Raw genomic sequence first — 24,501 nt, 5'->3', positions numbered from 1 at the left:
TTGTCAAACTCTGAGTCAAATGAAGTTCAATCGGTTTAAGAGTGATAAATTAAAGTTTGGTGCTTTGGGAGAAGGCATCTTCCTTGATCCAATAGTCAGAAATGGCCAGAATGCTTTTTTAGTTTCCGTCAGCATGCGATGCTTTCAGCCTCACCTTTTCCCAACTGCTCCTTCTGGATGAGGATCTGGTCATGGAGTGGCAGCTGTTCCCAGTGTTAGCCAGCTGTCCTTGCCACACTGCTTTGGAGATGGCAGGAGACAGCATTTGCTGGCTTGCTGACATAACCTTGGGTGTGGAGCATGGCTGGATCACAGCCTGGGGTGGCATGGCTCCAGAGAATACTTTTTATTACAGCTGAATGATTAAAGTAGTGAATAACAGTAAATATTTAATGTGAGTCAGACAAACCTTGTGAGTCAACACTTCTCACAGTACTATAAGATGTTGTTTCCTACCAGTTGAGTACTTTGAATTCCTGTAACTGCACTTTGCTGGCAACGACCTCAGGCTATGGGATGGCAAGGTGTGAGCACCAAGCTCTGTCATGCAGCAGGTCATCTGCATGCCGGGCAGTGCTCTGACTCCCGAGTGCTTGTGTGGTGTGAGACAGAAAAGTTGCCAAAAAAAGAACATTACCTCTACTCTGGCTTCTGGCTTAGTACAGCAAAAAGACTTGTCATTTAAGAGATATGTAATATGCTTTTTAAAGATAGATGATCTGTAGCTTATTTTTAGCGACATAATTTAACATATAGTGGGAAAAGCATTTATACAGATATTGGTTATCAGCACCATGCAGTCATCAGTTTTAAAACTTGCAGAGGGGAGAAAGATTTGTAGAACCTTCTGGGAGTGATTTAGAGACAACTGAACCTCAAGAGATGGAGATATTCCTACTTTTCAAGTGATCTTTTGATTGTGATAAGAATGTCTTCAGCAGCAGCATTTTGCTGTAGTAAATACTTGCTTTGCTCTAGAAAAAAGCTATGCCAGAATTATTATCGATGCACATGGTACGGTGCACCAGGTGCTTTTAGTATAAAACATATCTTCACAATAAATCAGTAGGAATATAATTTCAGAGGTCATTTGGTTTGCTCTCACTGTACCTTAAGCATAGGCAAGAGGGAGTGAACATGCACTTTCATGTAGGCAACTAGAAATGAGACAACTGCTAAAACACAAGAAATGTCATAGTACAGCACCTGAGGAAAGACAGGTCACAGAAATCAAGATTAAGAAACACATTTCCATTTCCCCCAGGGGTTTTTAGGTAAAAATGGAGAAATCTAACCTTTGACTCCACTTTCATTCAGAGTTTTGATTTTTGTTTGTCTTATCCTTCTAATAAGATTTTTATTTGATTTTGGGATATTTCCATCTCTGAAGGTAGAGGAAAGGGTTAAAGCTCTACCTTAACCCTAATATGCCACCAATTCCTCCTCTCAAAGGCTGTGGTAATGTATGGAAAGGTCTGTAAGCATGGCATTTTTTTATTTTAATCCTCTTCCATTAAGTTCTAATGACTGGTTGCTAAACGATGTCATGCATTTCCTGCTCCTTTTATGGGGAACTGTTTTATAAAGCAGCAGCTTGGAAGCGTGCAGGAAGCAAGCAGTCATCTCTGGAATTGATTGCATTTCTGATAGACCACTTTTGTACTGTATCCCTGGAGAAATGCTGCAGGTCATAATGGCTTATGTTCTCCTTGTAGCTGCAGCATAATAATTTATAAAAGTAGAACAAAGGCAGAAACAAGTTCTACCATCTCTAAAACTGCGTCTCACTAGACACAGTTCACTCTATTTATTATTTATTTGAAGAAAGCAGATAATTATTATTAGTGAAGGGGAGTAAAGGGCTATGTACAATACTAAGAAAACCTCTTGGTCTGAAACTGGTGATATTTATAAATTGGTTGGGTGTATGATCCACAAGAACCATGTCCAATTTGATCAAGTGATGTGGAAAGAGCAGTTGAACAAAAGCAGTATTTGCATATATTGGGATGGCAGTAATGATCATGTCCCTTCTGTCTGTCACACTGATTCATTAAAAATGGGTGTCAGCCATTAAGCTTTGATTTTCAGCACAGATAAGTAATGAACAAGCACATAAAGGAAACAAGGGCTGTCCACAATGCAGAGCAGTCTGATGATCTGATTATGCTGAGAGACTGCCACTCTCTTGGCTGGGTGGTAAGTATAAGGGGATGACTCCCATTGTTTCTCTTTCTGCAGCTCTGTCCTCAGTGAAATATTGGTAAGAAACACCAGTGTGGGTTTTTCATGCATCTTCTCTAGAAAATTGTTTTCCTTGGCTCCTGATAGAAATCAACGAGACAGTTCCTCAAGTGAATTCTTCCTGATGGGCCAGATTTAGTGAGTGCCTTGGTGTGCAGAAAGCATGTAGAAAAAAAAGCTTTTGAGGTTTATAAAACACATGGCATTTGCTCTGGTTTCTTTTTTTTTACCCGTTTGTAAGTGTGCTGATCTGAAGAATGTATAGAAGAGATGGTTTTTACTCTTTCTTTCTGCAAATGCCTAAAATTATAGCATGGAACTAAAGACCTCTGCCAAATAATAACTGGCATTGAATATCAGTCTTTCTACTAGTACCAGGCTGTCATGAGCAATTTTTTATGACTGGACTGGTGTTAGTCTGAACAGGTTTCCTGTGATGGACTTAACAGTATCTCAGGCCATTTTTTCTTTAGTACTCTGGTAATTTGGATGTTCATTGAACCATGAACAATCTGGGCACCAAAATTGCAGGTGGGGTAAGAAAAATACTGCTCTTATCAGAGAACAGCAAGGATGTGTAAAATATGCCTCTGGCTTCTACTATAACTTTAGGAAGGTCACTTACCTTCTCCTTATTTCAATCTGCCTGTTTCTCAGTAATATAATGTCACTGACTGCAATGGAATTTAGTGAATACGTTTTTGCAAGGCATTTGGGCATTTCACATAAAAGGTTTTGCAGTAATTCTTGAGAATACTGTGAATTCTTGCTGGTGAAATCCACAATAATAACCCTGAGATGAGACTGCTCTTGAAAACTCTGAGAGAAAGTGGAGGGGCCCTGAGACTATTAAGGGTTTTGGAGGCAGCACCCTTGGTGACAAAGTTTAGGCCTTTTTCTCTTTCCTTTTTTTTTGTTTGGATGCTGAGAAAGATGTACCTGTGTGTAAACCCATTGCTTTCAAAGCTTTTCATATTCTTTTTCCTGGAATTATAGAAATAAGCATTAATAGAAGTGGCAGAAGGGAGTGTTCAGTATAGGACTAATGGAAACTTGGTATAATTGGTATGATTTTTTAAATTATGTCACTGCCTCCTAATGTATCACCATCTTTACATTAAGAAGAAAAATTAAAACCCAAAATACGGTGATTAAAAGCTGTGGTTCACCCTTTGTTCTATCTGCTCTCCTAAGCCCTGGATCTGTGCAGCAGTGAAAAAGGTACAAAGTGATCAAGCAGAGAAGCATGTGAGATTTTTAGTTTTAACCTTTTAGCAAGCTGATTTGAAAATTCACATATATATTTCGTGGTGTTCTGTTGGCTGTTTTAGTTCCTTCTGTGGCCACTGGGCTAAGAAGATGAGGGCTTTTAAAAAGCAAAGCTTGAATTCCTGCCAGAGGTGAATGGTAAGGACTACCTGGTGCTCCTTTTTTTTTATGGTTTTAGACATGTTGAATTTGATACCTTATTCTGTACAGCCAGATGATCCAGCAATAGTCCAGGGGTAAGTGGCAACACAAGGACCAGGCAGAAAAAGAGTGGGAAAATGGTAGAAACCATGGAAGAATAGCTGAATGCAAAGGCTGAAAGCACAGTGCTAACTGTGCAAGGATTACAAATGACAGTGATGGATTAGTGATATCCATTCTCTCTGCCTTTTCTCTATACTGAAAAAATAATTTTGTATGAACTTGTTATGATTGTTTGTTAATGTTTGTATTTGAGAAAGGAATGATATTGGATTGAAAGATACATGCATCATTAATTTTGGTCATAAAATAGTCTGAGGTTTTGGCAGCAAAACAATCAGAAAAGGGCTATCTGTTATTTTTGTTTTGAATGTTACTCATAGAAATTTTTTTTAATGTGGTGAACACATAGTCCTGAAGACACACATCCCTATTTGATACTCTTCCTACTTGGGTCTCTGAGCTATTAGGAAATCAAACTGTATCATAGTCCCTTACATTGGAATTAAGCCTGGCTCTTGCAGGGAAGATGAGTTGTTGCTATTAATATATTTATTTTCCAGAGGTCATTTACATGGGCTTTTTCTCATCTTTATAGCAGAAAATGACAGTGTGACATTGTGAGGACTCTGAAATAGAGTAATAAGACTTTTCTTACGTGTAAACCCAAGAAAATCCTGGTCTATAGAACCAAGATTTTGCCATGAAGCTCAGAGAGGTGACTCCTTTTCCCAGGATCTTTCATTTCCTTGAGCCTCTAAGCAACCTGGTCTAGTGGAAGATGTCCCTACCCATAGTAGGGGGGTTAGAATTAAATGATCTTTAATGTCCTGTCCAACCAAAATCATTGGTCCTGGATGGGGAAAAGACTTTATTTGTACAGGAGAGGTGTTAAGAAGGAATAGCTGAGTTAGGAGTAGATTAATTAATGCTCTCATTTCCAAGTCTAGTCTTTTGTGGAATGATGATTATTTGCTTATCTTGCATCTATCAGTAGCAGACTTTACCCTGCTGCCTCTCCTTCTTCCTCTAAGGAAGAGCCATAAATGCAAGTTCCAGTAGCAGAAACTGTCCAGGAATGTGAATGCAATCCTTTTGGCAGTTTATACAATCTTCTGCCTAGTATTGCTGCAAAATCCAGGAGTACATTTCCAATTCTTCCCAAGCTCTAATCTGTTTCTGATAGCACTTACTATTTACAGGGGGTCCCGCTCTGGCATCAAAAATCATAGGTAACCTCCCCATAGGAAATCAGAGCATTAAGATGGTCACAGAGAGAGAGAGAGAGACTAAAGTGACATTGTGTTTAATGAAATGCCTCCACTACAGTCTCTTTGGATGGGGGACAAATTGTATACCAACCTACCCTAAGTGCTATAGGGTGCCATCAGCGTGGTGGTTGAGGAATCAAAATCCCCATGAGCAGAGCAGTTCCTAGTTAGAATCACATATTCATTTCTCAGAAAAGGTGTTAATGCACTGGGCAAAGAAATTTAGGTACTCACAGCTATTTTTTAAGCATGGTGTCTCTTTGATCAGTGTTTTCTATATGTTTTTTTATAAAAGTAATTTTGATTTACATGTAAGAAACAGGCAACTCAGTGATACTGAACTACTTTCAGGATGAGGCATGTTTTCAACAGACTTTTGGCAATACAAGGGGTTACTACTATTAGATTGCTAGTAGTTTCACTTATGTGCCAAACAAAGGAAAAAAATCTCTCAAATAACTCTTTCTTCTTACTTTCCTATTTATGACAGGATGAAGGTATGGCTGGTCTAACTTTGTATTGGGACTCAGATGCTTATTATTGTTACTGCTTTCAGGAGTTCTTTAGGTAAGATTCCTAAATGCATGATCCTCCAGCTGGCTATATTAAAATGTGGTGTCAGAAGATATTTTCTTGTCTTCATTTTCTAAAAGATAAATTCTAATGGGGTCTGTCATTCTGTAAGCATGACGATAGCAAGGACTCTCTTCTGAACATATTCTGATGTGTGTAATTTCATTCTCTCCACCAAAATTCTGCTGAAATTTTAGGTCCTCTATGCTTCCCAAATAGCATTTCTCTTCCCAATTATCATACAGCTGTACCTCAGCAGTATCAAAGAATCAAAATCATTAGTTGTACAGCCTAAGACAACTCCAAATTCTCTGGACATTTCTGCAACTAAATATTGAAAATTAGTTACTTTTACAATATTTTCCATATAATTTGTGTTTCAAAGCACATTATTCTTTTTTAACTTTTGCCTTTTAGTTCATTGCATACTCTTTTTAGTTTAGTGTGAATTCTGGATTTATTTTTATGTTGTAAATAATGTATCCATTAAGCCATATGTTTAACATTGCTCAGTTTCCTGTTAGTATTTACCCTGCAGTAATCTTCAGCAATAGAACAGTGAAAGGTTCTGTTTATCATTTGGTGCTCATTTATTATTAATCTAAGATTTGACAGACTCCAAGAGTCTATTGTTGTTTCTTGTGGCACATAAGTGAGCTAGAGGAACTGATAGATTTTTCATGTTTGATGGAAAGAATAATATGCATTTTTTCTACAGTATTGATGTGTTTCCAAATACGTTACCTGCTAAAGGAGATAATTGTTCTGATCCTTTATGCTACTTTTGATTTAAAAATGTATTATACCAAGATCAATTGAAATTGTATTCCAAATTTAAAAAGGACAGGGAAATATAATAAAAAGCACACAATAAAATTTTATTGGCATAAATTTACTTAACAAAATTGTTCTAAAATATATGAGAGAGCACTCAATCTATTTTTTCATAATCTCTAACTCTGAAGGTAGTAAGTTATAAAAATGCAGTACTTTTAGTGCATTTATAAATCCCATATTTTTCTTGCATCAGAATTAATATTAAGGAGATTATACTTCTAACACTTACCAACAATCTTTCTTTTAAAAGTAAGTTGAGCTCCTAAATTTTAGTCCAGTTAATCTCAGGGAATTTAAAACAAATTAAAATGCCTACTAACAACTGATAATATTCAGCTGCTACTGGGAGCAAGTACTCCAGATCAGGAGTGCTACCAGGTACAATTACTTTATCCACAGTGGTTCTTTCAGACTTCTGTTATCCTCTTGCTGTTGCATTTTGAACATGTCTTATTCATGTAAATAATACCATTTACCAATCATTCCTGAAAATGCTTAGATTCTTTCTGAGTTTAATCAAAGCTCCTTCACGTCCCTTTTTTAAATGTACTTGTATTTAGATTTATTCAACTTTTAGAGGTAGCAATGTCAGCTCTGAAATAATTTTTTTATTTTTACTGACTGTTATCTGGCAATATACATGGAATGAAAGTCTATAATTTGACAGATGGCAAGGAAAATCAAAGTAGTAAATTTAGATCAATTGATGGTGTACATTCTTGGATGTGGTTTTAGCATTTAGTGGGCTTTAAATTGATGTAAAGCAACTACTGAAACAAAGCTAAAGGTTTATCAAACTTCTTTTTATAGTTGAACATGGTAGCAGTACTTCGGAAAGTGTGTATCTGCATGACATTTTGTTAATCAGTTTTATATTCAAACACTGTGCAATTGCACCTGTGGAATAGTTCTGAATTAAGTATATTGCAAAAATCAAAAGATGCCTGAGAAATTGAGTAGACAGAGACTCAGCAGAGACTCGATAGACAGCTGAGACTCTCGGAGACAACAGAAGTCTGACAATAATTACTATGCCAATAGGAATCCTGTAATTCAGATTTCTTCCCTGTGCATACCAGCTAAACTAAAACCTGACAAGCACAAAAGTGATCAGACAATTAATTTCTGTGGGTGAAAAATACACAGGATGGTTTGTATCTACCCCTGTGACTAGGACAGGAATAGTTCCCTGTTCATTCTCCCCTGCTGGTGGAAACCTGCAAAAGTACAAACTGTTGCTCTTCTTCGAGGACCAGCAAGCTGTGTAAGTTGTACTTTGCTATCATAAGGTACAACCCAGTTGAAGAAGTAGGGGAGTTAGATTGTAGTTCAAAGAATCTTGCAGAAATCAGTAGAAAGGCCCAAGAATACAGAAGGGAAAACAGTTCTTTAAACGTTTCTTAATCTTTCTCATAGCCCACAGGGCAGGTAGACAGGAACATATAGGAATGTGCCTCCCCAGTCCCCTCATAGCTGTGCAGCTATGTGCATGCACACCCAACTTTGATCCTGTTCTAAGTCCTGGAATCTGAAATGGGATGACCATCTTGCACTGTGGTACGAGCCTCTCCATGTGGTTGCTGTCAATAGTGGCAGGAGAGAGGAGGAGAATGACACTGAAAACAGCACAGTGCATCCCAATAATTTCATAATCCTAAAAATACTAGTCTGTAACAAAATTTGATTATGGGGGGGTCCAAGTTTTCCCTGTGAATGATTACAGTCTTCTTAACCTGCAAATAAAGCAGTGAAGAAAACAGAGCATTAAAGATCTAATTAATTTCCCAGATAAGTTTTGAGTAGTGAACATATACGAAGAGCACATTACTCTGCTGTGACGAGGAATTGGTTTTCATGTCCCTTGTTATCACTTTGAACATTAAATTCAGACCCTGGGTTAGAAGCACTTAAGCAAGTGTTGTGTCCAGAGTAGAATGGTTTGGCACATTTTAGATTCCTCAGGGAATCTCATCTGAGTCCCTCCAAAAGCTGGGGAGGCAATAGTTCTACTGCAGGATAAACCAAGTCTTCCATCTTATTTTGGTTGTCCTGGATGCTGAATTTCAAGCTGAGACATCCTATCTTTACTGCCACTGTTTGACACTAATGTGGGCATCAGTAGTCAAATTATGATCTAAGTTTGAAAACTAATCCTGCCTTTATAATCAAGTGTGTCAGAAGAAAAATCCATGACCACTGTGAAACAGGATTTAATGAGATCCATTTGAGAGAACTGGTAGGTAGGAAGATACCACTTGTAGCTGGTAAATTATGAATGACTTATCTAAGTCATGTATGCTCTAACACTACTCGGTCAAATCATTCCAACAGATTCACATCATGTCTTGTAAGGAACTGGACACTTTATTCTCTGTAAATCACAGTGTTAGTAGTAAACAACTAAATAGTTACTGGGTCTTTCTTGTGATTGTCCACTGCTGCTGTAGAACATGATGATTTGACAGCATGTTTTTTTTTCTTCTGGAACAGCAAGAGCACAGTTTGATGTGTGCTCTGATGTGTGTTGAGTTACAGCTGTGGTATGGCTCAGTTTTGCCTGGCTTGAACACAAGCTGGTTGACTTCCTATTGCATGTTTACATTGAGACTTCACAGTAATTAAATCAGTAAACTTATTAAATATAGGTTACTTATTTGAAACAAACCATGAGATTGAAAAGCATGTGTAGTATTGACACAATTCAGTAAATGCACTTCTGTGCTCCTAATTCTTGCAGACTTTATAAATCCACCATCTGACACATCCAGGAAATGCTTGTGTGTGCAATGTGGAGATCAATACCTTGTTGGTAGGAAATTACCCTTCTGTTAGTCTGGGAGATCAGTGTATTCAGAATACAGGGTGCAGGGCTCACTCTTCGTGTTTCATGTCCAAATTTTTTATGGTATAGTCAGTTGTTTCTGTTTTACTTTTTTTTTTTTTTTTTTTGGCATTAAACAGAACACTGAAAACTAGAAGTAATAATGGTTTGGGTTTCTGCCTGCATCATTTTCTTCTTTGTCTGCTAAGAAACCAAAGAATAAAAATTGAACTTTGTAGATTTGCAGTGAATCTGCAAGTGCCTTATAGGAAAACAAATAGGAAACTCCTAAAAAATGGCAGTTATGGACATCTTTGATACATTTTAACACAATGAAACTGTGACATATTGAGAGTATGTTTGTGTAGGGAAGACAACCAGCAGCAAGGGGTAACAGCACTGGTGTTATTAATGCATTGCTGGATTTAGCCAGGAGATTTAGGCTGTAGGGGTGTGCCCTTGTTTGATATGTAATGCAGAGTAAGGCTTTATCCTTTCTGTGCTTCTGTTTGCCCATCTTTAAAACAAACAAAGCTGCTGACTTCTTTGGTGGGGAGAGGGGAAAATGATTGAGAGAGAAGGAGGGATTTTTATTCCTCAGTGGTCCATACTTATACTCCTCATTCTGATGAATAAAAGGGCATTATAGACCTTTAAAGGGAGGGCAGAAAATATTTTTTGACTATTTATGTCAAGATGAGAGCCAGCTTGTGAACCAAAAATTGTAGAGTAGGAATGCAAGGTGGGATGCTCTTTGCTTGACAAGTGGTCACGACAGATACTTTATCAAATGGAATATCAAGCAGGGACTTGATCAGAATGTCTAAATCTTCTCCTGGTTTAAAAAATATCCAAAAATACGAAGATGAAGAACCAGTAGCTAAAAGTCAAAACCTCAAAAACTGAAATGAAAAATAGCCTGCACATTCAAATGGAATGTGGATAGCTTTTGGGGAGATATGCTTTTGCTAAACTCAAATTATTGCACTCAGAATGGGTGTAATTGAATGAAAATCTTTGGTCTCTGTTAGAAAGATACCCTAATGGTTTCTCTGGCTTTAACATAGGAAGCTATGGCAACAAATGACTCCAGCAATAAGACCTTCCCTTCATTAAATGAAGCAGCTGCTGTTGAAGGATCTGCCACTGTTGTCTTCCCCTGAAAATCTCTGACAGAGAAATTTAGCTCCAGAAGCAAGGCAGGCTGCCAGGTGTTGAGCTGAATCAATGGCCTCTTACTTGCTGCAAGGGAAAAAGGCTGTAATCAGCTGACAGAAATAAGACTTTCCATATGTCAGTAATTAAGGGTGGAGTTGAGGCTATTTGTACATTCTCTTTGAAAGGTCCAAGTTTTCAGTGTTTTAAAATACTACTGATATGCTCTGATTTCTCAGCATTTTTAAACAAAACAAAAACAAGACCATGCTTTCTCTTCTGGGTGTATTTTTTCATTTGTTTGGTTTTTGGTTTTTTCTTTTTGTTTTTACAAAATTCACAATAATTCTTTAGTTTCAGATTTTTTAGTTAGTGTGCAGATAGCACAAAATATAGACAACATGCAGTGTATACAAAGACTTTCAGTGCAAAAATGTTACATACATATCAGACATGTCACATTTTCCAAGTTCTGGTTAATGAAATATATTGCATTAGCTACAATAACATTTGTTGCAAACATATAATAAAAAAGTCATGCACTCTAGATTTCTGCATGTATAATTGCATCTATTTGTAGGTGAAAGACTTCCTACAATAAAGCCAAACACATCAAAAATTTGTGCCAAGGTCCCTAGATTCTACCTCACTGCTGGAAATGTGAGCAATTCTGCAGGAGCTTCAAATGCATTTAAATGGAGATTCAGATTCAAAACTGGGCATACAATCTTATGTTACAATTGCTATATTATTTTGTGGTATTTCCACACTTTTTGCTGATCATTTCCTACTTTCAGAGCTTTGGAGTTTAGCAACTCTTTGAGATAAATTGTGTTGCTGAGGTCTGTGTCCTATTGTTTCTGAGTGCCTGTTAGTGCAGGAATCATGACTTGCAGTTGGCATTCTGCTCACATTCCCAGGCTCTTCCTTGCACCACAAAGGCTTTGCTAGAGCCACCTTTGTGCAAAGCTGAGTACCTGGAACATATTTTGCAACAAGGGATAAACTGCAGTCACCAAATCACATAGCTTAAAGGACCCTGCCTGTAGCAGCACAAGTGTCTCAGTCAGGGGTACTTAAGTATACATGTTAATGTAATGAATGCAAATAAATTAACTGTACATAACTGTATGCTTACTAACACAGAGGAAAGCAAGCTGAAATTTTATTTTTCATGCTGAACCATATATATTTGCAATCCAAAGGCACAAGGCTTGGACTCTCTTAATTCGGCTAGAAAGTAGGTAATTAAAAAAATATATTTAAAATCAGATCATCAGTCACACTATAATGAGTCAGACAGATCTTATTTTCAAAATATTTTGACTCATTGTATTGGGTCTGGCTGGGATGGAATCAGTTTTCCCCACAGCAGCCCTCACAGTGCTGTGCTTTAGTGTTTTCTATCTGGAGCTGGAGAGCTGCTGATAACACTCCAGCATGCTGGCTGAGCACTGCTCCCACTGCACCAGTACTGTCTGCAGCATTCCCGCCCTCACCAGTAGGCTGAGGGTGGGAAAGACACACCCAGTGGGTGAGAGGGCATAGCCAGGACAGCTGACTCAAATGGACCTAAGGGATATTCCATATATGACATGTGCTCAGCAATAAAAAATAAGAGAAAGGAAGAGAGGGTGGGCATTAATTGTTTACAAAGTTTGTTTTCTGGAGCAACCACTGTGAGATAGCTGGACATCCCCTACTGATGGGAAGAGGAGATAAAATCTTTTGTTTTCTTTTACTTTAGTGTGTGGTCTTTGTTTTTGCTTTATTGAACAATCTTTATCTTGGTCCATGACCTTTTTCCAGTTTATTTTCTTCCCCTCTCTCCTGCTGTCCTGCTGAAGGGCAGGGTGATGGTGCAGCTTGGTGGGCAGGTGGTGTCCAGCCTACCACACTCACTGACAATTTACATTGTGAATAATGGATACCAAACAAACCTGATGTCACAAATTACAGGGTCATCCACAGCTGGCAAGGAATTTTGTGTTGTTTACTGTCACTACAGAAACAGAGAAGTCAAAATGCACAGGAAAATGATGAATCAGTGTTCTGTTACAAAGAGTGCTTTTCCTCAGTTGAACGAAGGGACTCTGAATCCCTGTGCCTGAGAGCACAATTGGAACCATTAATTACAAGCATGGGGCAGAAGGTTTCATCTTCATTTGAATTTTGCCTCAGGGTAACAGGGCAATATCAAACTCTTGTCCCTGGCTTCTGGGCATCTTTAATTACCTGCCTGGAAGTTTCTAACCTCCCTGTCTCCCTCTCTGTTGCCATGACAACATCCCTGCTGTCAGCATCCTGAACTTCCCATCTATGTTGCAGTCACTTGGAAACCCATCCAAGTATTTTAAATAATATGGAAACGATACAGACATATTAGAAGGGTGAATGCAGGAAGGGAATTAATTTTTTCCCATCTTCTGGCAGCTCCAGGGAGGCAGGTGACAGTGGGGAATCCAGGAGTGTCCGTGGGGACCGTTTGCATATGAAAACCTGAATGCTTGGCTTGGTTGTCTTCCTGGATGAAAAAACCTTTTCTCTATGACTTATTAAATCCATCAGGTTTCTAGTCAAATATTGCATGGATAGGAGTAAAAAAAACCAGGCAGTGGAAGGGAGGGAGGCAGTAAAGAGGAGCACAGTGAAGTGCATGTCTAGCAGCTGCTAGCTGAGACCTGCCTGGAGCACCGGGGCTGCCGGCTCCCAGCTGCTGCAGGTCACTTCTGCCTCACACAGTGCTGGCCCTTTGCTGCTGTGCCATTCTGACTGCCTCAGCTGGCCTCAACACACATTGGGCTTCTCAGTTCTTGGTGGGTTAATGACATTCCTCAAACCAATCTTCTTGTGTGCATAATTGCAGTTACACTGCAGAATTTGCACTGTGGTTTTACAGGCACCTTAGAAACAGATGTGGTAAGAGTGGGACTCGTCTGTTGCTGCTCCTATTGAAAATCCCCTAAAGCAGAAGCTGTTCTCAAGTGTCACCTTGCACTGTCACCCCGAGTGTTTCTCTCTCCCGTCTCTTTGCCAGATAGTTATGACGTGTGTCTGTATTCATAATGGACTTGGCACAGGATGCAATTTGTCTGCAGAGTACGCTAGAAACTAAGCCACCAGATTTATGGGTGTTCAGCTGGCCATTAAAGAGCACACTAAATCTTACAGAAGATGACCTTAGGAAGAAGTGGGGAGTAAACAGAATATTGACCCATTGCCAGTCATGCTTATTACTCTCTACAATAGGGATTCTCCCTGTCTTCCAGCTAGAGATGAAAGCCATCTGGGCTGAAAGAAAGTTTTCAGACTGATGCAAACAAAGGTTTAGGAAATAGAAATCTATGTGTAGAGCCCAATATAGACTTCTATTTTTTGGCATGTGTTATATATTTTGCGGTGCAGAAAAATTTGTTTTGAAGAAGCTGTAAAGGAGTAATTAAGGAGTAATTTTGTTCTCTCAGATATTAAGTTCTTTGGCCTTCCAAAAATAATTTCTTTTACTAGTAGAGGGACGTTTAGGGGCAGAAATAAGGGTTTTGTTCTGAAGGGACAATGCTGCATGGTTTTTCTAGGCTGAAAGCAGAGAGACAAGAAGTCCTTCATCAGACAGCTGTAGAAAAAGATCAAATAATCACACCCCAACAGCTGGAACTATAGTACTGAACTAAGTACTGAACCCTAAAAAAAAAAAATAATAAGGATCATCTCATGCACAATGGATACATCATGAAAATATCAAGGTTCCCATCTGATTATGTCTCTAGTAAGTTTCTGTTTAGTGATTCCAGATCTGTCATTTACACAAGTTGTTCCCCTGTTAATCTCTATTTCCTGGCAGAAAATTAGTACACAAATAGGCACAAATATACACAAAACCAAACAATCATCTCTTTTAGGCAAATCTAAAGAAAGCACTCTGAGAAAAATCTGCCACTTAACATTTATTTTTATAGTTGTGTGCATTATACCATTATAAACATTTAAACCCATGTAATTAACAATTTCTGCATACTCATGCTTTTTAAAAAATATATAAGCTGGTACTCCCAATAATACCTGCTTGAGTTTCTTGTACCCAGTAATGCATTTACTATTAATTCAGGGTTTTAGTAAGCTGTTTGAAGGTGAACAAAGAGCACCTGTGCAAGGGGCTGCTGTTGAGCTGTCAGGGTCTTTTACAGGATAACTAGAACAAAAGGCTGATATTCCTCCTACAAATGGCTGGGGACTGAAGCCATGGCTCTGTACACCTCTGGACTTTGTGTCTGTTTACTGAATTTGAATCCTGAACCAAGTTTTGCAAAGTTATCTTGCAGGATCTGAAGGAATAACCTGCTTTGAACTCTAAACCTAAGTATTTAAAAAAGAAAATAGCTACTCTTCTATATTTAGGTACTTGAACAAGTGACCTGATTTCTAAAGCACTGAAGTTAAACTCTGAATTAAAGTTTTTGCTGACATCTGTGGGAGCTGCTATGTGTAAAACTTCAGAAAATCAGGTCATTCATTTTGCAGTTCTGATTTGGAGAAAGAATCGAATTTTCTGCTCCTAATTTTTGAAATTTGAGTGTGTTTGTAGTCTAAGCTCAGGCCTGACTTTGTTTGGACGTTAGAACCAAGTTTAAAAAATAGGTGGAAAGCTGAAAGAAACCCCAGCAACACTACCTTTGCTATTTTCTTAAAAGAAAGAGACTTTTAAATGCAATTTAAGTGTTGTGATCATAGGAATTTGGATTATGTGTTGGCTAGGTTTAAGAAATGCAGGACACATCACAGTCAGCCCCTTTCTCTGCCTATCCAAGGTAGAGATCTTAGGATTTGACATTGCCTTTCTTTTGGGGTTTTCTCTTGTGCTTCCCATCTCCAGTGTTACTTTACACAGGGCAAGAACAGAGAGGAGATCTTGTAGGTCAGTGAAGCCCTGTGACAGGTTAACTTCAGACAACACAAACCCCAGCCCAATATCAGCATCCTGACATTGGGATATCAATATCAGCCATGGTGTGTCACTGCCCCATCAGGGACAAACCCCACTGTCGTGGCTTGCTGGTCCATTTGTGTCTGTCCTGCCGTAGCTCATGACTGTGGCTTCAGTCCCAAATCTGTTTTGTGTCTCCTGCCTGCTGGTCTTACCTTTTGTCCCACTCAGACTCCTGCCAGAACAGCAGTGCTCAGACTTGCTGCCCTGCAGCCTCAGGCACTGAGGGAGGGCAGCGCATCCATGTCCTGGTCACACCAGCACTAGGTGTCATCTCTGATGGGAATGACCAGTGTGTCCTTGATTGGAAGGGATGGGAAATACAGACAGGTTAGGAAGGAAAAGAGAGAGGCAGGTTCCTATAAAAAATATGGTGCTTTTAATTTTGTTTAATTTAGTATATTTTTACTCATTTATTTAAAAAAATGTGAAGAACTATTTGGAACAGAAAGAGTTACTGCAGTTTAGAAAGTCAGGTCTATTTATGTGCAACTGTCTAGGCAAATGTAATGGTGGTTTAAAACGAATGTATTTTAATTAACAAGTACCATGCTCAGGGTTCAATTACCAAGGTGCGTCCCATGAACTTAGATAACAATTAATCCATTTTTATTCTTAGTGCTCAATATCAGTACATTCTCTGCCTGCTCATCTGTTGCTGATACATGACAGGTTAACCCAAGAAAACTTCCCTAATTAATGATGTGTGTTACAAGAGCTTGTACTATCACAGAGCAGGAATTCGGATGCATAACTTATCCTCTGTGTATTAACTCAGCCAGGGGACATTAACACACACCCACTGGAAGGCTGTGTGTGCATTCAGACACAGATTACTGATTTCCTGTCTTCATCAGTTAATATGAACTTGACAATATTGATGAAATTTATTAACTTTCTCACCTCTTTTAGTATCTTATTTATTTGGGCTGTAAGTGCTTTGGCCCATGAAAAGTCTCTTGTCTTCAATTAATGCTGTTTGCACTGGCCTCAGCTGCATCTTTAAATAATGTTTCCACGCAACATTATAAAGCAATGATTACCAGTGACTGATGGGATGACTCCTGTTCCATGTAAGTATCTGCATAAAATTGTATGTGCTGCCAGACAGAAAGTGGGTAAGGCCTTTCCAAGAGTGCACCTGGACTTCACTTGGGACTTACGATGGTTCTGCTTTAGGGATTTATGGGATTTTCATCAGGAGGTGAGAAATTTCATCCTAGAAATCTCAATATATCCTTCTGCTTGGTCTCCACTGAGACCTCTCTAGTTAATGCAGGGGTGCATGGTAGTATCCACTGAGAGAGAAGTTACCACTCTTCAGCTTCTATGAATGCTCAAAACAGCTGAAATGAGAAAAATCCATATAAAAATATGCTTTGAAGTCTTCCTTGGTTATCAAAAAAGTAACTTCTCTACTGTGAGCACTGTAATTCTGTTTGTGTGTGCAGCCACTTCTAATAAACATTGCAGTAGTGGCATTAGCCTTGTCTGTCATCCTTATTTTCTTCATATCACACTTCTATCCCCCTTACTGATGGTGCACTGGTCAAGTTCCCGTACAAATATATTGAACAGTGAAATCAAGATAATCAAAATGGACAGTATTAGCATCTCCAGTATTTTAAGTATGTTCTTGTTAAAATTGACAAAAGCATATTGCAACCTGCAGTCTGATAACATTTGAAGAATTGAGGCTTGGAAAGCTGACTCTTCCCTTGTCCCATGGGAGGCGACCAGCAGATGCAAACATTTGGAGCCCTGGATCCAAATGCATTTATTCATAACAAACTGTTATGGTTGCCCATTCTTTCCAAAATGGGGAGTATATAATTTGCTTTGCATACTGAAACACAGTGACCTAGTAAAAGGTGCATATAATTTAAGTATTGAATAGAATAGATGCTTTAGATAGAACATTATGTAAGCTATAATTACAGGAGATTGATATGTATGAAGTTGACCTCTATAAGCAGGAAAAAATGTAAGAAAAAGTTTTGTTTTATCAATAAACTGAATAGAGTATGTTCTCTAGAAAATGATACCTGAGGGCAAGTACCACAGCAGAATTTATATCCATATGACCAAAATTTCTGGAAATTGCTAGGAAAAAATCTATCTTGACTGTCTCACCTCTGTGTACTTTTAGATATATTTCTTCCATTAATTGATATTTGTTATTACTTTTGCTATTTGTTACTACTCTTTCATGTGAGTAACTGTACCTAAGTCCTTCTTTGAATATGTGAAGGGATTTTCTGTATAATTTTCTTACAAAAAGAACAGTCAAAAAGCCCCTCTTCTGGCATCAAGAAACCTACATTTCCATAAACTCTAATAATTATGTTTCTCTTATTTTTAAATAATCTTCTTCATCCTTCCACCCATTTTTTATCTATCAAAAGCAATAACGTAAAGAGTCAGCCCCGGAAAAAGGTCAGTACTATCATTGTTATGTATTTATCAATTCTTTGAAATTGAATGTGTCTTTGCACCTAGCTCAGGAGTAAGACTGTGTAATGGTTTTGAAATTTCATTCCAGTGGCGATTGATAACTGAATTTTTTCATAATTATTTTGCCTTGTAAATGACTTTCTGTTTTATGGCTGATGGACAAGGATGTTAAAAAATGGTGTATCAAAGGTGTGTTTAATGGATTAGTCTATTTTCAACAAAGAAAAGATTTCTGAGTGGAAATATTCTGAGGTTTCCAAAATAATTTTAGACCACAATTTGAAAACAACAACAAACTCAGTTTGTATTTCCAGTACTAGAAGTGCTGTTTTTCTTTCTCGTAGGAAGTGTGAAATCAATAGTTTGACAGCTACATTGTCCTTAAGTTGACTTGTCCCTTACTCCATTTCAGTGGAAATTTTTTTATCAGTAACAAATTATAGAATTTCAATAAGAGGAAAAATAACTTTGCATTGGAGGGATGTTTTTCAGTAGTGGAATCAGTCTTAGAAATAAAAATTTGAAGATTTAATTTAATAGTTTTAATAGTCAAGAGATTCTGTGGCAACCTCCCTGAATGATCTTTTTAGTTTCCAGTGACAATTTAAATGTTTTGTTTAAGGACAGAGTTATTTTGGTTTGATATTTGGAAAGTTGTTGAGTTCTGTGGGACACTGAACATGTTTTACTGCTCTGGAATTCCTACTTGGAGTCAAAATAGTTCCCAGATCTTAGTGGAAGAACAAAAAATCAAAGTTGTTTCAATTTCTGGTTTTAGTATCGGTTTTCAGTCTGAAAAAGGTGGGTATGTCTTATTTCATACCTAAAATTGTTTTTCACCAATATTTATAATGCTGAAATATATACTTATGTAAATATACCAACACATTTGTATAACGTGCTACCTCTAGGTCATCCATGTTCCTACAGACAGGAGGATGAGAGCTTAAGCATTTAAAAAAATGTTATTTGCAGAAAAGTCCCCATCAAATGCCTCAGTCATTCGCAAATTAATAATGAATTCAGATACTCGTGTACACATAAGAAAGATAGAAAAAAACCTCCAAAACTTTAGATTGCAAAATAATTTGGTTTAAAATAAAGATATACTTTTTAAAGACCAGATTTAAATACAAGTGCAATGAAATGTTTAATTTCTATTCCAGTAAATATTCCGGTCTGCCTAACCTTAAATTAAAAAAAAATATTCTCCTGTACAGGGAAAGTATTTTTCCTAGAAACTCAAACAGTTTTGTTTCTTGGGCTGTCAGTGAGACAGAATCAAAGTACTTTTAAAATATTAACTATAGAGCAAGAAAGATAGAAATGTAATTTATTAATGTAGATGAATGTGTAGTTACTTATTAATATAGAAGAATCTACAACTAATATTTATGATAATTTATTAAATATTATTTAAAACATTCCGTTAGTGGAATAAATTTTTTTTTTTTTTTTTGTAAAACATATTTTTCAAGAAATGTAAGTGAACTTTATTTTGATCAGTGAAGGCTGAAGGATGTTTCTAACCTTTCCTAAGCTTTGCACCTCGTGCTGTTTGCGCTCCTGGGCTGGAGCAGAGGGGCCGGGCTGGGCGCCGCGCTCGCACTGCCTCGCTCCTCCCGCAGCTGCTTTGTTCGGATTCCTTCCCTTTTAGTGGCTGATTTCAGTTTTGCTCCTAGAGAAATCCCTCTGCAGGCGGGGCTAGAGCACTTTTGTGGAAAAGATAATCTTTCTTTTATGGTACATTCTTTTTGATTTTTTCTTAGGCACGCAGCTGAGTGGAAATTAGATTACATTCTTCTGATGGGGCAAGAATAGAGCTGTTTGGTCTCAGTCACATTCCTACCTGACCAGTCTTGAATTCCTCTCACCTGGAAACAGAAGAGAATGTTTCCAATGACATGAGTTAAACTTTCCACACCTGATTATAGACTTATTCATGATTTGTTACTTCTTGGTCATCTTTTTTTGGGGCTAATGTTGCTCTTTGATGTTTTAATCCTGCAATGGAAACTACCACACTGAAGTCCCATAAACCAGACCCCAGAACAGCTAGCATGACATTTTATCTTCTTAAATAAGGACAGCACAAATGTGGTGGAAGATTGCATTGTAGCTATGCTGTGTGTTGCTTAATCAAACTAGATCCAAAGACCGAAAAAATATCTTCAAAAACTGGAAAGGACTCCACCTTTTAGGTTTAGAATACCTCCTGTTTTCATTCTGGGCTAGATAATTCAATAAATGAGTACATAGTTCAAGTCACAGTTTCATGAAAAAATATTGTGAATATTTCTTAGAGCTCACATTTAGAAAAACAGTGCTAACACAAAAAATATTTTGTCTTGGGATAGAAGTATAGGCTGCCAAATTGCCCAATACAATTTAATTTGGACCCTTAATTCTCATTCATTCTTGATCTAAATATCTGTCTTTCTTCCACTTTCAGCAGTGCATTTCCAAAAGATGAATTCTGCTTTTTTTTTTTTTTTTTTTTTTTTTGGAAGGCTTGTTATTTTCTCTTCATTTTCTTGAGTTTCACTGGGACTTCTAAATCACAGAATCAATAATTAAAACTGGATGTGAAGCCTCCTTTGTAGGAATGTGAATTTTTCTAGAATGTAACCAGAAATTTATCTCAAAGGACTCCCACTGGGATAAAAGTGAAAATTAAAAACACAGGAGACATTGAAGTCCACAGAAAAGGGAGTGAGACAATAAGAAGCAGGAAAACTGAAAGGATCCTTAAACATACGCCTGGAAATTGCAGAGGAGATAATTTCTGTGCTGTGATGCATTTCAGTTACATCCACAACTGTTTTAGCAGTCAAGGTGGAGTTGTGTTGTCTGCCCCATTTCCTGTTCAGAAATTCTCAAAATACTTTTGTGGGTTTTTTTTTTTTCATTTTTTAATAATGTTTTCAGCACTTGATTAATATCAAAATGTTTTCTTCTAACTCTGAGTTCTTACCAGGACACTGTTTGCTTTTTAAGAGCTGTGCATGTGTTTCTTCTCACTTGGTTTTTTATGAGTTAGGAGCATGCATGGGTGAAATGAGGCCGAAGAGTCACGAATTTGACAAGAAAGAAAACTGTGGGGTTAGAAAAGGAAATGTTTTGTTTCAACACTTATTTTACTACTTAAAAAATATCATTGAACTTAACACATGTAAATAATGCAGAGGCTTTGCACACGTGTATGCAATTATTTAAAGGTTTATTGGCTTATCGGGGAAAGCCTTCCTACAGCTGGAAATGCTTCAGTGAGCTGAGTAACTGCTGAGTGATGGGGACTGTTTCCAGAAATATGGTACCCCAGAGGTGGTGGGACAACAGAGCAGAGTAAGTGTGCTTTCAGGAAGGTCTGGAACATAGTACACTTAAGGACATCTGTAGAAAGCCAAGTCATCACCTTTTATTTACACAGGAGGCATCTGAAAAATAAGAATGCCTCTTTTTCCTTCTGGTAGGGAGTGAGTCAGTGAGCCTTTTTTCACTGTTTCTGTTTTAACCAAGGCAAATGCATTTATCCCTGTTGAATGATGCATTTATCTCTGTTGAATGCAGGACTCTGGCAGTAGAGTATCAGCTGTGCACTACAAGAAGGAGCCCTGTTCACAGGAGGAAGAAGCCTCCTTACAGAGCTCTGTGCTGTGTGCACCTTCAGCTACTCAAAGGTCAGAAGCCTCATCCAAGCAGATGCAAAAAGAGAGAAGGATGGATCAATAGCCAGAAATAGCCACTTCTCTTCACAGACTAAAGGAACAGCCAATATCAATGGCTAAGATGCAATGTCTTTCAGATGGCTAAAATTAAGGGAAGTGAATCCCAGTCAATTCCTACTGTTCATGTACAAATGTACCAGGATGCTGGGATGTTTTTCTGTACGGCCACACCAAGCTTTTCTTTGTTTCATTGGTTGTTGGATACTTTGTTTGCATTCCAAGCAAACCCGAGTGGAAGAAAATGGCAGGAAGTAATGTTGTGTAAAGAACCCAGTAGGAAATAATGCTGAGAAGATGTGTAATGCATACTTGGTTATTAATGAATGATGTAGGAGAATGTTGCTCACCAGACCTCTTTGCTTACAGGTTGTGTTTGGTCATTGCTGGAGGTTAAGAAGCAAGGTCTGGGATTCCCTTTAAAACAGTCAGTGCGTGAGGTTGTTAACAAGAGCTGGAGAATATAGTAAAAGGAGCAAATTACAGCAAAACAGTGTGTGGATATGGAATGTTACTGCAGGGTAATGATGAGTATGTGCCCCATATGGGAATTCAGACATGTCAAGAGATGTGGCAGATTAGATCTCCAGTGATCTATTCAGAAGGTCAATGTCTAGAGAGTATGACATTACCAGAATATGACATTTCTAGAATATGACATAATCAGAATTACCTATGTAATTCTGAGAGATGAAAAGGTGAAAGAGCATGAAAGCAAATGCTTTTATGAGATGAAAAATCTCCCTCACAATTAAACAAAATACTTAGATTTGTTAATATAATTTATTTTTTCTACTTTTTATACCTGATTGCTATGTTAAAAGTTAAGTAGTTTTTACTACTTGCAATTTTGATTCTTTTATGAAACACACATATCAATGGAGTAATATGCCCCTTTATCACGTGAATTCTTGGGAAATTAAGAACATTAATCAAAATCTAAAAATAAGGCAATGATTTATTACTTTCTTTTGATTATCTGGTGATTAATTTATTAATATAGAATTTAAAAGAATTTTAAATTATATTTTAATGTTTAAATTATATTTTAAGGCATTTTTAATCATACTACTTATCCTGGGTTCAGTCTCCATCACATACATGCCCTGAATTTGAGAATAAAAAAAATCAAACTTGCCAAGTGTTAATGGAAGTGCCTCATGTACTCATGTAGTGAGGAGGATCAGCTGGAAGATTGTGGTCATGGGAGGGAATGATCTGGGCAGGGATGGAGCCTTTTCCTGACCTTCATCTGACTGCTGCAAAATAATTCCTCTGGGTTGTCACTTTACTCCCTCTCATCACCCCACTGCTGGCTTTTTTTTTTATATCACATTAAAGGTGAAGCACTTGACTTCACCTTCAATGCACTTCAAAGCTGCACCTTCCCTACAGATCACCTATAATTCACAGAAAGTGTCATCTCTTAGCCCTGATGCTAGCCAGCTTCAGCCTGCACTTGTTAGCATTTCAAAGAAGCAGTTTTGTGTCTTCTCTCACTGCCTCTGAGGAGCTCTCTGCACACCTCAGTGAGCTGCCTCATTACCCTCCATCAAACCTCATGGAAAGCTCTCCATGGACAGAGTGTTTGTGACAGTTTCCAGACAGGAAAGTCCCTCTTAGCTGTGCTGCCCACCCTCAGTCCCATCACTCTCATCTCCTCCCTGCTGGTTGTCTCTTCTCTTGTGTTGTCAGGTTTTTGCCCTTTTTATCCCCCTCACCCTGTACAGAGCTAAATAAATTAAAGCCCTTGTTGATGACTCCTGGGCAGTCTTGTAATAGTAGCTTGTATGAACACAAATGTGATTGACTTTAGTTAAGACTTGGTGGTAGAAAGCCTTGATTCATTACAGAATTTGTCAGACACATGCTTTGTTTAAAAAGATGTATTTCTTTCTTAGTTACTTCAAATGGAGAGAGTGCATATTTATTTCTAAATCTGTGGTTAAGTATCTGGATGAATCATGCTGTTAAATAAGCTGTAATTTCAGTGTCATCATCCCCTGCTTATGCAGGTCCTCATTGTCACTTTGGCTGTGAGCTGCTTGCAGACACTTCCTGGGGAATGCCATGGCCCCAGTGGCAATTAACCACACAACAGGAAAGGTGGAGAAGGTGCAGTTTTAGGGCTGGTGCTTGGCAAGAAGATCATGTCTTCAGTTCAGGGTTAATTACAAATAACCTCTGTTGCTGTGTAGCTGCATCCATGCATGTGGGAATAGAATTGAAAGGAATTGGAAAGTGATATATGGAGATCAAAGGGAGACTGGAGGCCTGAAAAATGAAAATTATCTAGCACCTCTTAATATGCTTAGGCAACCTGTCATGTTACAGAACAAGAATATAAACTTGTCTTCTGACAGATTGGTGTGACCTTTGTGATTTACTCCATGTACCCAATGCAGAATAGGAGAAAATGTGTTCAGTATAGCAGGACAAGGCAAAGCATTATTAATTGCTTTGAATGTGTGGAATAATCTACTTTGTAATATATATAAAATACAGCAGCTGAGTGTGTTCTGCAGAGATGTAAATAGACAGTAATTGTACTCTATAAATTTCTGCTTTATTTATGGAAGGCAGATTATATTTTGGATTTTGTTGCTGTTTAGGATGTTAACTATGCACTCTGCTCATGTGAGGTTCCTATTTTGGATCCTGCAAAGTATGTGCTTTAATAAAGCAGCAAACCAAAAACTAAAGAAATCAAAATGAACAGTATGGGATGAATGCACTTTTCAGAAATGCTTAAATGTAGGCTGGAATGAAATCTTCTGTACCTCCTGGCACCGTTGTAGAAAGTCAGGATATGATCTGAGCTTTTGTGATTAATTAGTCTGAAGCTGCTAGGGACTCTTTGCACATCTATCAGTTTTGCCCTTTAGGCCATGTGACACATAATTCCACCTTGAGAACAGGCCCCTGATGTTCCCTCCTGCCTTGCTGGCTGCTCTGCCCCTCTCCAGGCAA

General features: G+C 38.0%; 1 long non-coding RNA gene across 1 annotated transcript in view; it reads left to right on the top strand.

The window, feature by feature from the left end:
- The window catches only part of LOC110481780 (uncharacterized), a 109,351-nt gene that overhangs the window by 47,651 nt on the left and 37,199 nt on the right, over positions 1-24,501 (top strand). The window contains exons 5-6 of the long non-coding RNA XR_014952958.1: positions 3,576-3,651; positions 5,476-5,552. This is a non-coding gene — a long non-coding RNA (uncharacterized LOC110481780). The remainder of the gene's footprint in view (positions 1-3,575; positions 3,652-5,475; positions 5,553-24,501) is intronic.

Source organism: Lonchura striata, chromosome 2 (assembly GCF_050655825.1).
Source record: "Lonchura striata isolate lonStrDom1 chromosome 2, ASM5065582v1, whole genome shotgun sequence".
In the NCBI taxonomy this organism is placed as follows: Eukaryota; Metazoa; Chordata; class Aves; order Passeriformes; family Estrildidae; genus Lonchura; species Lonchura striata.
This window is presented reverse-complemented; position numbering and strand designations above follow the sequence as displayed.